At 33.2% G+C, this 16,366-nt stretch overlaps 1 pseudogene; it reads right to left on the bottom strand.

The window, feature by feature from the left end:
• Positions 1 to 1,272: 1,272 nt before the first annotated feature.
• LOC114075276 lies at positions 1,273 to 2,928 on the bottom strand (annotated as a pseudogene).
• Positions 2,929 to 16,366: the final 13,438 nt, after the last annotated feature.

Genomic DNA, 16,366 nt, shown 5'->3' with positions numbered 1-16,366 from the left:
AGCATTATCTTCACATGATTCTGTTTTTTTGAAAGAGGCTCCAAATAATAAAATCGAATCACTATTTTCTAACAAAAATTGGAAACTAGTTGATTTACCACCGGGTTGTAAAACTATTGGTTGCAAATGAGTTTTTACCGTCACGGTTCACCTACCATTGCAATAGACGTTCCTACCGTAGCCATAGGTCTAAGGCTACGGTTACGTCAACCGCTACAACAGATCGCGGAGCAATAGCTCTGTTGCTCCGATTTTGTGCGACAGGTCATATAACCGTAGCCATACGTTGACCTATTGACACGGTTCGCATTTGAATTAATTTCCAATGGTTATGGACGTATTAGTACGGTTTTGAACCTTCGTAATAGAGGTTTATGAATAAGTTCTTTTAAGGCTAGGGCTATAATTTTTCTTTCGATTCAACACACCGTTTGACTCTATTGCGACGGTTGTTATAGGGTATTGCAATACTTTTAAACAATTGTAGAGCTGTTGCATAATGCCTATTGCAATGTATATTACCTGCTATTGCAACAATTCTAATGCAATATTAGTAAGCTATATATACCTGCTATATACTAAATCATTCACGAGATTAAACTTTATAACATAAAAATACACATAAATCGTTAACGAGAATAAATGTTCATTACTAAAATTAGAATTCAAGATCTGTGATTCTAATATCAATAAAAGCAAAATATACAAATCTTTTAATAGCATTTAAAAAAGGTGAAACACATACCACACAATTTTCAATCTTCAAAAAAAAATGATTTCTAGAACATCAATAAAGTTTACATCAATACTTCAGCTCCTATGTCAAGTCTTTACTACTGCAATCATCGCCTTCTTTAGTTTCATCACCGAAATACAGTAGAATATAATATAAATAATTTAGCAAACCTCAAATCTTGGGAATTAACCAATATACTTGTAATTACAACCATGCATTAGCTTTTAGAATTGTTCAACCCTAAAACTTTGAAATCAAGTACATGCCAATAACATTCAACTACTGCATTCAAACTTCTACAAGCAGCAGCAGAAACAAGAGACCAGACTACATGCACTAACATGCATTAGCTACTATGTTGGCTCGACTAAACATAATCGTGAAGGTAGGATTCAACACTATCATGCTACAAGAAACCAGCAATAGAAACAAGAGACCAAACTACAAGCAGCAGAAACAACACTATCATGCTACAAGAGACATGTTTAATTAGCATAAACACGAAACCAGACTATAAGCAGCAAGTATCAAAAAAATCATGAATCTAACAACTGGTCCTCTACTAGGCTACAAGCAGCACCAGAAAACTCATGAACCAGACTACAAGCAGCAACTCAGACATTAAACTATCAGAGAACAAACAGCAACTCAGACATTAAACTCATGAATCAGGCATTTACTGATCCTCTGCCTAACTTTTCCCCAACTTCCTTAGATCAATAGCATACTTTTCCATTCTAATCCTATAACAAGTAGCAACAACAAATAACAAGAAAAACATAGAATTAATGACACCAACCTTGTTCAGCCCCTTGAACAGAAGTAGATTCTCTTGGTGAAGGAGTTTACAATGCTGTCAATAAGTTAGGATCAATTAATCCCGCATGCTTAAGTTGTGCAATAAAATTTGCAATAACTTCTTGTCGCGCAATTTTCTTTTGTTCCTCCATTTGTATCTCCATTTTCTGCATCTTTTCTTGCATTTGCTGCATTCCATCAGTTGTTGCACTTAACGTTGATTGTGAATTGCCAAATTTTTTTTAAAACTAGTCTTTGTAAGTGTTGCGCCATGTAGTCTTAGACGTCCCAGATGTTCAGGACCCATGATGAAAATGCATCAACATACTCACCCTTTATGTTTATTTTATTTTTGAATTTCATCCATTTGAGCCTACCAAAACTTATCCAACAAACACAATATGAAATAAATAATTGATCTCAATAAAAAAAATTGAAAATAGATAGAACACATACAATTTTACTAGTAGTATCTTTATTTGAAGACTTGTACAAACGCCCGGGTTTTCTTGTTCTTGTAACCACAAAGAGAACCTTAGATGATACTGTCTCCTTATCTTTCTCCAAGTCACATTGAAATGTATATCATAAATACACTTACACTGGAATAAAAAGCCCCAAAATTTTATTTAAAAAATAATATATAAGAGAACATACCAGCTTATTATGAACTAAAGAGAAACTTTTTTTGCCAGCATTGTGTGGATTCATCATTTTTTTCGATTCTTTGCATTTGTTTCAGACATTTTCTGCAAAGAAAAAATGAATCAATAATGTTAATCTAGGTAAGAAATGCATTTTCTGCATTTGTTTAAGAAAATATAAAGCTGCATTTTGCCACAAATCATCTAGGTAAGAAATGTTTGTTAATGTGTGTTTCTGCGTAGAGAAGAGAATTTGTAATAGTTCCATCATCTTCTTTATTTCAGTTACAAAATGCACATGTTAAAGACCATTTTTTTCATCTTCTTTATTGTGTTTACAAGTCATGTTCTTTTGACAACTTTGTTGTTGGAGAAGATGAAGGAGAAAACCAGCTATATTAGATGAAATATCCAACATGCTACACACAGAGATGCTACTGGAAATAGAGGTACTATTTTATCTAATAGCTTTTAAGTGTTATGGGTCACTAGGTGGGAAGAAGCTGGAAAGGAAGCAAAAATCAGGAGGTATAATACAAATGCTACTTATTCAGAAAAAATTGAGATTCTGAACTACATTTTTACCTTGAATTTTTCATAATTCCAATATTTGAGAAGCTCTCTAAATTGACATTCTGGAAGATGACAAGGGTTTTTTGCAATTCGAACAGCATCAGTGTCATATGGATCATAATAATTCATCTTCAAATCACTTCTATGTCGTCTCCAAGCATCTCGAATTGTTACCATAGTCCAATCGTAAGCTTATATGTTACCTTGTTCTTCAGGTTGATCATTTGTTTGAGGAGTGACAGAATTCATTTGCACATGCTGCTCAAGAGGCAGCTCCTCGACAGGCTGCTCAAAAGGCAGCTCCTCGACCGGCTGCTGTTCAAAAGTCAACTCCTCAATAGGCTGCTCCTCGGCAGATTGTCTTTTTGCTTCAGATTGTGGTGCTACTTATTGTTGTGCTCCAAATAATTTGAGCAGATGTCCTTTCTCGCACTCTGTTTCTTCAACAATATCATTTGTTGTCAATAACCGCCGTTTCTTATTTGCCAAGAATGATAAGGATCCCGGTTTAGCGAATGTCTTCTTTTTGGCCTTTTTGGTTCTTTTTGAAGATTCTTCCTGACTCATAGTTATGACTATTTAAACCTTTGTGAAAATAGAACATAAAAAGTTAAGATGTATGGCAGTGTACACCTGCAATACTTAAACAGATCAATCACCAAGGTCTTACAAGGAGCTGAAGTCATTTTTTAAAATCCATAGATGTAAAGAAAAGTATTAGCGAAGAAATATTCAAAGAATCATAAAAATGAGATACGAACCTGGAGATTTGGACCTTAATAAAGAGATAAGAACCTGGCGATTTGCTGGGCCACTACAATGTTGAAATTGCATTTGAGAAACAAACATAAAACATGAAAAAACAGAATGTATTCAAACAAGTCCACAAGATCCTTGTCAATCATTAACTTCCATTCAATCCTTTCAGTATCATCAAAGTCATCCTCTTCCTCTTCCGTTGTTTCCATAGCTTCATCTTGTGAATGTTGTGCAATGGAAGGAGCATCGATGATATCAACAGGAAGATCTTCTCTCGACCATCTAACATCTACATCAAGTATTCTTTATGATGGACCAATATCATCATTAGGCTCTCTCCAAAATGTTTCTTCAATAATAGGACAATTTTCTTCCTCCAAATCATACAAATCCACAGGGACTTTGTTTCTTGCATAATACACATTTTCTCAATTAGGTCTTCCACATGAAAAACTTGATGCACTTGAGATACTAGTACAAAAGGATCATTTGTACTACATTTTTTGTTGAAATATACCCTAGTCAATTCATATTCATCGACTTCATTATGAAACCAATCACAATTAAAAAGTACAACACTAAAGCAACCCCAATAATCAATCTCAATGATATCCTAAATAATTCCATAATAGAGAACCATTCCATCAACAGGATTTTGGTCCATCGCACTAGCAAATCTATCCGTTGTGGTTTACAAAGTCACTCCACTATTCTGAGTTTTTGCAAGGGGCATCCCGTGTCTTCGTATGAAGTCGATATCCATTAATGAAATATCCAGTATATCTTTTTGCCACAAAGTTAGTCCATTTAGCTAGACATTTTAAATGATTGGACCCTTCAATATTTTTAACTTTGTCCCTAAACCAATCACCAAATTCTCTACTATGGACATGTGCTTTTACCCATGCATTGCCTCTAGTAGGATTATCAGTTAAGCTCTTATGTTCCCTGTAAGCATGTAATGTAATTTAATCAAAGTGTATTTATAAATGAAATGAAATTTGAAATACATTATCGTAAACGAATATTTTATCTTACTTGATAAATGCCTCTACTTGTTCATTTTATGCATTGAACAAAGTATATCGATGTGCTTCAAACAACTCATGCTGCTCCATATTATTAATCTTGCCTTCCCTTATATTCTCACTTCCAATTGGATGACCTACCTAAGGAAATAAAGGTGAAATACCACATTCGTCTGTTTGAATGTCCTCATCATCCTCTGTTTCACACATACATAATTTTGTCTTCACCGTATTCGGTAGGTATATGGAAATAAAGTTCAAACAATCTATAACTGAAATACCTTCTACTATTGATCCTTCAGGATTTTTTCGATTACGAACAAGCCCCTTGAAGTCACACATAGTTCTTTCTGTAGAATACATCCAACACAAATGAGTTGGGTTTCCAATCTTAATTTCATCTACTAGATGGATAGGAAAATGTGTCATTATATCTAAAAGGATAGAGGAAAAATCTTTTCAAGCTCACATTCAATATCTATATGATTTCTACTTTCATCTTATAAAGATCGCTTTTTCTAATAACCTTGCTACATATGGCTCTAAAAAAATTCCACAACGTAATCAAGACCATAGCTACATTCTTGAGTAACAATTTTCTGACTGCAACCTGGAGTAAGTACTGCATTATGAAATGAGCATCGTGACTTTTGTATCCTGATACTTTCATCTCTTCAATTTGCACACGACTTGATATATTAGAAGCACAACCTTTTGGTATTTTGGCATCTTTTAATATGGTGCAAAATTACTTTTTCTCATCTGGTGTCATAGAGAAACAAGCTTTAGCTAGATGGATTTTTCCTGTATCACAATCTTTTAGTGGTTGAAGCTCTTTACGTATCCCCATTTCATACAAGTAATAGCGAGAATTTAAATGATCTTTGGACTTTCCAAGTATATCCAATAAAGTACCACACACACTATCACAAATATTATTCTATATGTGCATCACATCAAGATTGTGCCTCAATTTGTTTGTTGACCAATACAGAAACTCAAAAAAATGGTTTTTTTCCATGGACCATCATTCTTTCGTTTTCTTTTCTTTTTGTTCTTTCCAAATACATTATTGAACTCATGAAGCTCTTGCAGAATTTGTGCACCTGATAATGGAGTAGGTGCAACTTTATGCTCCTCTTTACCATTAAATGATTTTTTATCTCTTCTAAATGGATGATCAGGAGGTAAAAATGCCCGATGACCCAAGTAACACATCTTACGACTATGTTTGAGATATTGGGAACAAGTATTATGGTTACAAGTGGGGCATGCCATTCTCCCCTTGGTGCTCCATCCAGAAAGCATTGCTAGACATGGAAAATCACTTTTTGTCCACAATAAAGTTGCACACATTAGAAATGTTTGATTAGTTACAGTATCAGATGTTTCAACACCCACTTTCCATAGTTCCGTCAACTCCGCAATAAGTGTTGCAAGTAAACATCTATATCATTTCCCGGAGACGATGGACCTGGAATAATCATTGACAACATAATATTCTCCGACTTCATGCAAGTCCATGGTGATAAATTAAAGTTAATCAACATAACTGGCCATGTGCTATGGGAAATGCTCATAGTTTTAAATGGATTGAAACCATCACTTGAAAGACCCAATCTAACATTACGAGCATCATTAGCAAAGTCAGGATGCAACGAATTAAAATCCTTCCAAGCTTCACCATCTGCAGGATGTCTTAAATTTCCATCTCTAAGTCATTCAGTATCATGCCATCTCATAGCTACAAATGTTTCAGAACACATGAATATCCTCTGAAGCCTAGGCTTTAAAGGAAAGTACCTTAAAACCTTCACTGGGATTTTTGTAACATTATTATTTAAGTCATTACGAACACTCTTCCATCTTGAAGCTCCACACACAAAGCAATTATCTAACTTTGCATTGTCATTCCAAAATAACATGCAATCATTTGTGCAAGCATGTATTATCTCACAATGAAGACCCAACTCTTTCATGACCTTTTTTGCCTTGTAAAAAGAGTCGGGTATCTGAGCAAATGGAAATGCCTCTCAAATCAAGTCCAACAAATCTGAAAAGGCCACATCAATCAACTTGTGATGCATTTAAACAAGTATAGTCTGATGGTAAAACTCAACTTAGAGAAATTCTTACACTCTGGATACAACTCTTCTTTCCCTTCCTCCACTAATTTAAAAAATCTCTTTGCATCTTCAGGTGGACCCTCTCTCACTCCTTCATGTCTCTGATCATCTACTACATTTCCAGAAGTATCATGAAGTAATATATCAATGTTGCCATGCATGTTAGAAGTTTCTTCTTCATTGTTTGGATGTGGCGTATTTCTTGAGGAAAATCCTTCTCCATGAAAAACCCATTTGGTGTATCCATGAACAAATCCATGACAAATCAAATGATCCTCTACCATATTTCGACAAAGACAATTATGATTAAAGCACTTCTTACAAGGACACAATATTTCATTTCCTTGTGAAGCTCGTTCAAATGCTTTATCAAGAAAATCATTAACTCCGTGAATATATTCATTGGTGGATCTTCGGAGATTCATCCAACTTTTATCTCCAAAATCCATTGAATATATATCCTACATAACATGACCAACAAATTAAAGCCAATAAATTCACGAGTACAAGAAATCTCGGCAGAACTTAACCTTTCAAACTTTTAGATTAATCGAATCTCAAACCTTCACACCAATTCAACACCAAAAATTGAAATCATTAATAGTATAACCCAATTGACAAGTTATTAGATGATTACACCATTTAAGAAACTTTGTACACATAAATGACTAAAGGAATGCTAAAACAGATTTCAAAGCAATAAGGGTAGATTTCAAGAATTAATGAGATGAGCATGAAAATTAAAAGAACTAGGTGGATAGTCGCAACCACCCTGTTCTATGCTCTTTAAACTCATCGAATTTTGTTAATGATTAAGGACTAATCTCACATATCACAAACAAACATGAGAAAAATAACTACTCAAATTAATCCGATAAGTAAGAGGAAGCAAGCACACAAGCTGCAATTGAGGAACAGTAAAGCAACCAGACAACTAGAAACAATGCTAACCAAACTTAAATGAAGTTGATAGATAACTCCTAAAACATAATTGACTAAAATCATTCAAAGGAACCAACCAGTGATTGAAGCTATATCACTAGCTTACAAAACAACAATAAACACAAGAGCATTGCTTATACCTCAAACAACTAAGACACACTCAATTTGAAGCCAAACTATACATCACTAGGCACCAACAATAAATCAAAGAAGAAAAGAAACATTCGAACAAAGGAGAAGAAAAGGTGACAGTAAGCTTCACATTATGAAAATCAAATTCCGGCTAAAACAAGTTGAGGTCTAAAGGATTATCTTTTCGGGGCAGTGACACTGAGACGATAACACAAAATGATTTTTAATCGATTCTTCTACAGTTCTACAGTTTAACCTTAAATCATCTTCAAGTTCAACCCAAAATTACTCAACTGTCACTTAAATTTAGAAATGTTTTCTTTTCCTGTTTCAGTATGCATCACTAATTCAATCAAGGGAAGTTTATACACTACCTAGATTAAAACAAAAAAAAAACACAGATTTAAGCTAACCCATTGTTTACTCTTTGAGATTTTTTTACAAATAATCCAATGGAAACTTACAAATCATGAACTAGCGTAGAAAATTTAAACATTACTCACATTTGTATGGAAGAATTGTAGTCGACCCTAGTTGTCAAAGAGAACCAACGAGCTTCACCAAAAGCTTCCTGTTCAAGAGCCTGTTATCCACACCAAAATCTTCGCTGTCCAAGGGCTTAGGAATCGTTCCCTCTTATTTTCCAAACCAAAAGCTCGCTAAAAACTTCGCTTTCCAAGAGCTTCAGTCGTCCCCTTCGTCGTTCCTCGCCATTTCGCTGAGAGTAGATTTAGGCATTTTTTACTTTTAGGTTTAACTGAGATTAGTAGACGGGGGAAATATGTTTATATTTGGAGGGAAATATATTGTTTTTAGTTTTTTTAATGAGAGATAATATTTTTTCCTAAAACAACTGTTGCCATAGTTTTCACTAACCGTCGTCATAGAGTTCGCTATTGCAACAATAATGAATTTGTATCCATAGAATCTCTATAGGAACGGTTATAGGGATGATGCAAAAATTCATTTAAATAATTGTTCTATTAGATTCAAGAATATGTGGCCAAAGTTATAATTGTTTTAATAGGTGAGGCTATTGCTATGATTAAATAATTGTGGCTACATAAGTGTTGCTATAAGTCAAATTTCTAGTAGTGCGGATTGATCTATTGACAAATACTAGGCTAGGCTAGTTTCAAAAGGGTATAAACAACTAGAAGGCCTAGAATTTTATGATACTTTTTCTCTGGTTACAAGATTTACATCCATATGACTTTTAATTGATATGACTGCATTTTTTGATTTGCAAATTCATCAAATGGATGTAAAAACTGTTTTCTAAATTGAGACCTAAATGAAGAAATTTGTATAGATCAACCCGAGTGTTTTGTTGAAGCAGGCCAAGAAAGCAAAGTGTGTTAACTTACTAAATCCTTATATTGCTTGAAACAGGCACCTAAGCAATGGCCTGAAAAGTTTGATTCCTGGATGATTAAAAATTGTTTTAAAACAATGAGTGTGATAAGTGCATATATCATAAGTCTTTGAATAATTCACATGTGATTATTTGTCAATATATTGATGATTTGTTAATCTTTGGTCTGACATGAAAATTATTGATGAAGCTAAAAATGTTCTTGGAAGCCATTTTGATATAAAAGATCTTGGTGAGGCAAGTTTCATTCTTGGAATAAAAATAACAAGAACATGTGAGCAAATTTTCCTTGACCAAACACATTATGTTGAGAAAATTTTGAAAAACATAGAATTTTCATGATTGCAAATATGTTGCTACTCCTTTTGATTAAAGTGTTCACTTATTTCCTGTTGAAAGTGAAAATGATGTAATAAATCAAAAGGAATATGCTAGCATAATCGGAAGTTTGAGATATGTGATTGATTGCACTAGGCTTGATATTGCATATGCAGTAGGAGTACTTGGATGGTTTACAAGAAAGACAGGTAATGAACATTGACATGCTGTGATAAAAGTTATGAGATATATAATTGGATCAAAAAATTGTGGTTAGTTCAATAAAAAATATCCTGCTGTACTTGAAGGCTTTTCTGATGCAGATTGCAACATTTTATCAGGTTATTCCTGTTCTACCACTTGTTATGTCTTTACTCTAGGTGGTGGTGGTGTTTGTTGGAGATAAAAAGAATAAATTAAAATTGCTAACTCTACCTTGGAGGCCTAACTAATTGTTTTTGCTTTAGCAAGTGAGGAAGCGAATTGATTAAGATATTTATTATTTCAAATACCTTATTTTGAAAAACAAACTCCTCGTATTTTGATTCATTGTGATAGCATCACTGCAATTGGTAGAGTTCAAAACTGTTATTAAAACGTTAAATCCAGACCTATAAGGAGGAAACACATTAATGTAAGATCATATTTGACAAATGGTACCATTAAGGTTGATTATGTCAAATCTTGTGATAATCTTGTTGATCCTCTTAGTAAGGCCTTAACAAGAGAAAAGGTCTAGATCACATTGAGGGGGATGAGATTGAAACCTACAAATCCTTGAGTTATATATGAGAAAACCTAACCTGGGTACTAAAGATCCTATAACCACATTCAAAGGGAAAAACTAATCATATGAAGATTTGTTGTGAAAACAAAATGCACTATCTTTTTGTTCCCTGCCTATGATGTGAGTACATTATTTCCTGTAGTTTTTGAAGGTTGAGTTCATAAAACTCTTAATGAATATCAATAGTACGTATGGATGGAGTGAGCTTACAGGAGCACTCTCAACAGATTTCACCAATGTGGTGTGTGGAAGTAGGTCGCTTCTTATGAGAACTTACTTATTCTCAAAAGCACTCATGAAGCTGGGATGGCACATGGCCATAACGTGTTGACTTTAATGCTCATGTCAACACCTTGACTATTATGTGAGGACAGTGATGTTTTATTTCCCTTAAGAAGTCATAGTTCAAGTCCGAGACCACTACGACTCTGGAGTAAAATTTATTGTTTCAGTAAGTGGAGGTTCAATGCAGAACAAACTTTTATTATTCTTAGTAAACTTCATTCAGTTGATAGACTCTCTTAACTAATATTAATATGAGTGGGGTATTGTTAATGTAGCGCATTTTAATATTATAAGAATGTTACATTATGCATCATAAAATGTTACTTTTTTTTGGGAATGACCGTTTGCCCTTAAGAGAGTCACTGTCACTACTCCCTCTATTCATTATTGCATTAAAATATGCATTTGTAAACTTTCATTATTTTTTTTAGCATGGTTGGAGTTAATTATTTTGCTGCCTTTTTGGGACATCAAGTTGGTGCATTACTCTAGAGGCATATGTTTCCCATTCTTTGGTACAAGTTCCAGCCGTTAGTGGCTGTTAGCTTTTTATCCCATTACTTTTTACTCTTTATTTCTCCATTACACCTTGTAATCTATGTAACTCCTAAGACCATTATTTTCACTATTTACTACACCATTATCTTCCTATTCATTCCTAGGAAGATTTCTTCATCTGGTTTGCAACATACAATATACAAGAGAAAGTATAGAGCGAAAGAGTTAGTCAAAAAGAGAGTTTTTATTAGTTGAAGGGATGTGTTCTTTTTTGTGGAGATTTGGACTCAACTCTTGTCCAGAGTTGTTGAGTTATATTTGTGAAGGTTGTTGTATCGTGGAGGGGACAAGTCAAAGAGGACTATTGCTGGACCGGTAAAAACATTTGCTGCAGTGGGCTTGAATTTCCTTAAAGAGAGCGAGATATCCGCGCCTCAGCCTAAAGATATTTATTTCTTTATTCTCATTTTCAGTTATGATCTTGTATTTTTTGTTATCTTGTAAGTTTTCACTAACATATTTTACGTGTCTTGTCTAAAGACAGGGTCGGGAGTCAAATTTAAAGTTTGTGTTGTAGGTAGTTGTATGTACATTCCCATTTAGATTTTGTGGGGTACTGTTATATATTTCATTTACAACTGATTGGGAGTTGAATAAGTAAATTCGATCAGTTTATTTCAATGTGGGGCATATTGTTTTTCTTATTATCTTTTTATGTGATTTATGAAGATTGGGATGTGAGGTTTTTTTCCATGTGTTCAGGACCTGCATGTGAAAAGGAAAACTTTGAATTTTTAACTGTACTTTTCTGTCCTTTTTCATGTGATGTGATATCATGCGACGTGTTTTGTGAAGAACAATTGTTCTCTTTGTTTGTATGGCTTCAAATTTTTCAGCAGTTTCTTGTTGATATTCTTTATTAGAGTTGGGGAAAATTTTCCAGCAGTCGTATGATGAAGAAAACTCACTTTTGCACAATTTGTGGGAAGGAATATTTGTGTGTGAGTTATGGTTTGGTGCTTGATACTAGATGTTTGTGGTTTGCTATTTTCTCTGTTCATTAGATAGGAAATAGTAGTCCAGGTACCGTCATCACTTGTTGAGAAATTCGGAGTGCTGATATTTTTTTCATGTGGTGTTGGATGATGATGGAATGTCATTTGGTTGTTTTTGACAAACATACATAAGGTGGACTATACAGACACATAATGTGCATAGGGGATTTAAGGTCTCATAATGTATTTTTTGGAGAATATTTACCTTGGATTATGTCTCTAGGGAGAGATTCTTCTAATGGTGACAAATACACAACCTTGCATATCGTCCCCCAGAATCGTTTATAGTGGTTGTATCTATTTTTAGGATTGATCCTATTTTTGGGCCTATTTGATGGAGTATTTCCAGATTTTAGTGTTTCGAAGGTAGTTCGGGAAGACAAATCCAAATAGTAGATTTATTAATGCTTGCAGTCCCAGGGTTGATATAGGTTTGCGAACAATGACAAAAATTTTATCCAATGAACCAAGGTCCTTGTTATATAACTTCTTCATAGTTTTCATACTGAGATTTGTACGATAGAAATCATCACTCAAGTCGATTAAGTGAAGGTTCTCACATAGTTCCTAGAGAGAACTTAGTTCATTTTGAAAGAAATTATGTCCATCTTGTTTTTGCTATAAGTTTCACGATGATCGCTAGCATCGTAGGTGCATAGAGTCTAGTTTCTTCTTTGGTTGATATAGTAATGAATTTTTGGTTTTTTGAGGAGTTATCTTGTTCATCAAAAATACTTAGCTAAGTGGGTATCTCGAAAACTTACTTTGTATGTTTCCTTGCAATTTAGAATGTACAATATCTCTTTTTCATTTCATTAATTAATTATTCTTGTTCTTTTTGTTCTTCTTTTTTATAGCATGAAGCAATTGAGAGATGATGTATGTGATTCACAATTGTTTAAGTTGTCATTTTAATCTTCCAATGGAGAATTGTAAGCTTTATGTCCTTTATTCATTTTTTCTCTGTCTTGTGATATATCTTTATACTACAGATTGACTATCCAAGATATATACATTTATCGCTTCGTGCATCAAACTTACCAATATTATCCTTTCAATTGTTGTGAATGAAACATTTACACCCAAATGGATGGAATTAACCAATATTAGGTCTCTTACAATTCCATAATTCATAGGGTGTCTTTTTCAGAATGGGTCTGATTAAGCATTTATTTAAGCACATGACATGATGTACTTACAGCTTCTGCCCAAACTTTTTGTGGAAGAGTGTGCTAAACGAGCATTATTCTTACAATATATTGAATGTCCTATTCTTTCTTTCCACAACTCAATTTTGTTGAGGCGGTCAAGGTGAAGAGAAGTTGTGAGTATGGCCTTTCTCATTACAGAACATCTCTCACAAATTATTCTGAATTCTTCTCCATGGTCGCTTCTTATAGATGAAATGTAATACCTTTTGTCTCTTTGAACTTTCTCACAACAAAACTCAATTTTTTTAAAGTAACATCCTTGTGAGATTAAAAATAACCCAAGTAAACAAGAATAATCATCAACTATTACAAAATCATACCTTTTACCTCCGATTTTTGTTGTTCTAATAAGTCAAAATAAGTCCATGTGAGTTGTAGGGTTTTCTTTGTGAAGACAATATCCTTGCCATAAAATGAGCTTCCTATTTGCTTACCAATTTTACACTCGTCGAAGATATGATCTTTTTAATAGTCCAGCGTGAGTAACCCAATTACAAGCTCGTTTTATGCCATCTTCTCAATCAGTCTCATGCTTGCATGACAAAGTTTCTTATGACAAATCTAGGGATCATCAGTCATCGAAGACGGACATATATGTTCTCCATTGTTTTTTATTGAGTCAAAATGGATACGTTCGTTTCTCTACTTCCTTGTAGTAGATTGTTTCCATATGAATCTTTTATCAAGCATCGATTTTCTTAAAATTTACTTCTAGGTATTAGTAACATAGTTGATTAATACAAAAGAGATTGAATTTAAGTATTTTCACTAAATAAGAATTTGACATATCACATGATTCATTAAAAGAAATTGTACTGATACCAATTACCGTTCCTTTTGAGTTATCACCAAAACAAATGTTTCCTCCCTTCTATTCAACAACAGATTTGAATAGATCTTTACCTCCCATCATGTGCTTTGAACATCAGCTATTATCTCCTCTTAGGTACCCAAACCTTTTTGGGTCCTTCAATGTTAAAGTTATCTGGAGTTCTTTTGGGTCTCCAAACACATATAGATGAGTTGTGATTTTGAAAGAAGAAGTTATATGACACATGTCCAGATTTCCCACAATAATAACACGATTTAGGAGTGTAGTTATCTAAAATGAAATCATTATTGTTAGTTCTTGAATCAGCTGACTTATAGGATTGGTTGCAGCTAAAGTAACTTCCGTTTGAAGAATATGTGCTGCTAGAAACCATTTTCGAGGAATTTTCGGAAGAGTTTTATTTGTTTAGCGAATTCTCAAGAGTAATTTTTAATTCATGAATTTCTTCATAAAGGAGATCCTTTTAAACTTTAAAAACTTCAAGTTTTAATTTAAAAGTCCTCTTTTCTGTTTGAAGATTTGAAAAGTAAGAAAACTGTATTAAGGTCTGTCACAGCACGATCACGCAAGTTTTTTAAATCATTAAAATTATTACATACCTATGTTCTCGATTGTCCAATAGACATGAAGAAAATAATACCAATTTCTTCATGTTTATTTTCAGAGTTGTTTTCATCACTCCAGCTGCTTAGTGCTTTGTTATTTTTGTTTCCTCAGGAGTAATTTTTATTTTCTTTTGAACATTCACTGGCTATGTGACCATACTTTCTAGATTCATAGAATTTTCCATCATTTTGTTGTTGATCACTGATATACTAATGATTGTAAAAAAATATACCAGGATATGCAACAATAGAATGAAACACAATTAAAAAAATCAGTCCACTGAATACACAATGTAGTCCTCTATTTATAGTCAACAAAGGGTAGTGTAAAATATTATTATTGTATCTTCTATAAAGGGTCACAACTTTTTGAAAAAATTACAATTCTTTGGAATGGCCACAACAATTCATAAAATTCTCAACTCTTGATAAAGTCACAACTTTTCATGATAATAGTCACAACTTTTCGTGAAAAAATCACAACTTTTAATGAAAGAGGAATGTTAGTTTTGGAAATACAATAAATTTAAAGAGAATTCAGGCTTGTGGTGGCTCCACGTAGGCGATCCTAGGGTTCTCCTTTATATATATGATGACTAGGTAAATTACTTGTGCTTCTCACAGGATTGATCTATTTTATTAAGCTCACATCTGATCATTCATATTCTTATTTTTGATATATACCTTACATTGTAAAGAACATTTTATTTTAAGGCAAAACGTTCCTTCAAAATCTTAAAGTTCTATACTTTTTTAATTATTTTAGTTATAGAAATTCTGTGTCATAGAGAGATTTTGAGTATAAGAAAGAAGTTTAAGAAAATCTCCATAGATTTAGTTTTTTAGAAGTAATGAAATTTTCTAAATTCCAAATAGTTACAAAAAACAACATAAGACAATAAAGAAGAGGCCAAAAATCCTCAAATAACAGCACTCCCCTGTAAAATGGAACATCACGTCCATACAAGAATATAATAAACTAAACTCAAATGGAAGATCTTCAGGCCATTCCTTATGAACCTCCATCAATCGATTTTTATTATAGCATGACATATCATGTATATGTTTTAAAATGAGCCTAAAGTTGATTATATCATACATGTTTTTTCTCATTGTCTCAGAGTATTCATTACTATTGATTATGTTTCAAATCACTGACCCAAATTTTTATTCAATTGAACCATTGTTAGTTTTTATGATTATAGTATGCAGTTAGAAAGAATTAATTCAATTATCAACCATGAAGTAGGTGGCCTCTTACTGGAACGATTCACAACTGGATATTCTAAACAAAAATTTAGACACATGACATATTAAAATCTCACAGTATAATTTTGTAAGCACTTGAACTCATAAATATCTACAAATAATAATAAAAACAACCTTGTTTTCCGAGAAAGCAAGAAGAAAAAGGCATGTTAGCTTGTCTATCAAGTTGTATACAAGTTTACAGTTCACAAATTTAATTTAAATAATCCAAAAGAAAGAGTTGTTACTTCTTTATTAAATAAACAGAAAACTTTATCAAAATAAAGAGATATCACTGCAGTAAAAATGATATTTGATAACAATTAATAGTTTAATTATCGACAAATATGTATTTTCTGAGGCAATTGATACTCTCAACAAATGTTCCTAAAGATTATAGCAACATTGAATCTA

This window comes from Solanum pennellii, chromosome 1, assembly GCF_001406875.1.
Source record: "Solanum pennellii chromosome 1, SPENNV200".
Lineage (NCBI taxonomy): Eukaryota > Viridiplantae > Streptophyta > Magnoliopsida > Solanales > Solanaceae > Solanum > Solanum pennellii.
Note: the sequence above shows the minus strand (reverse complement) of the source record. Positions and strands in the feature narration are given on the sequence as shown.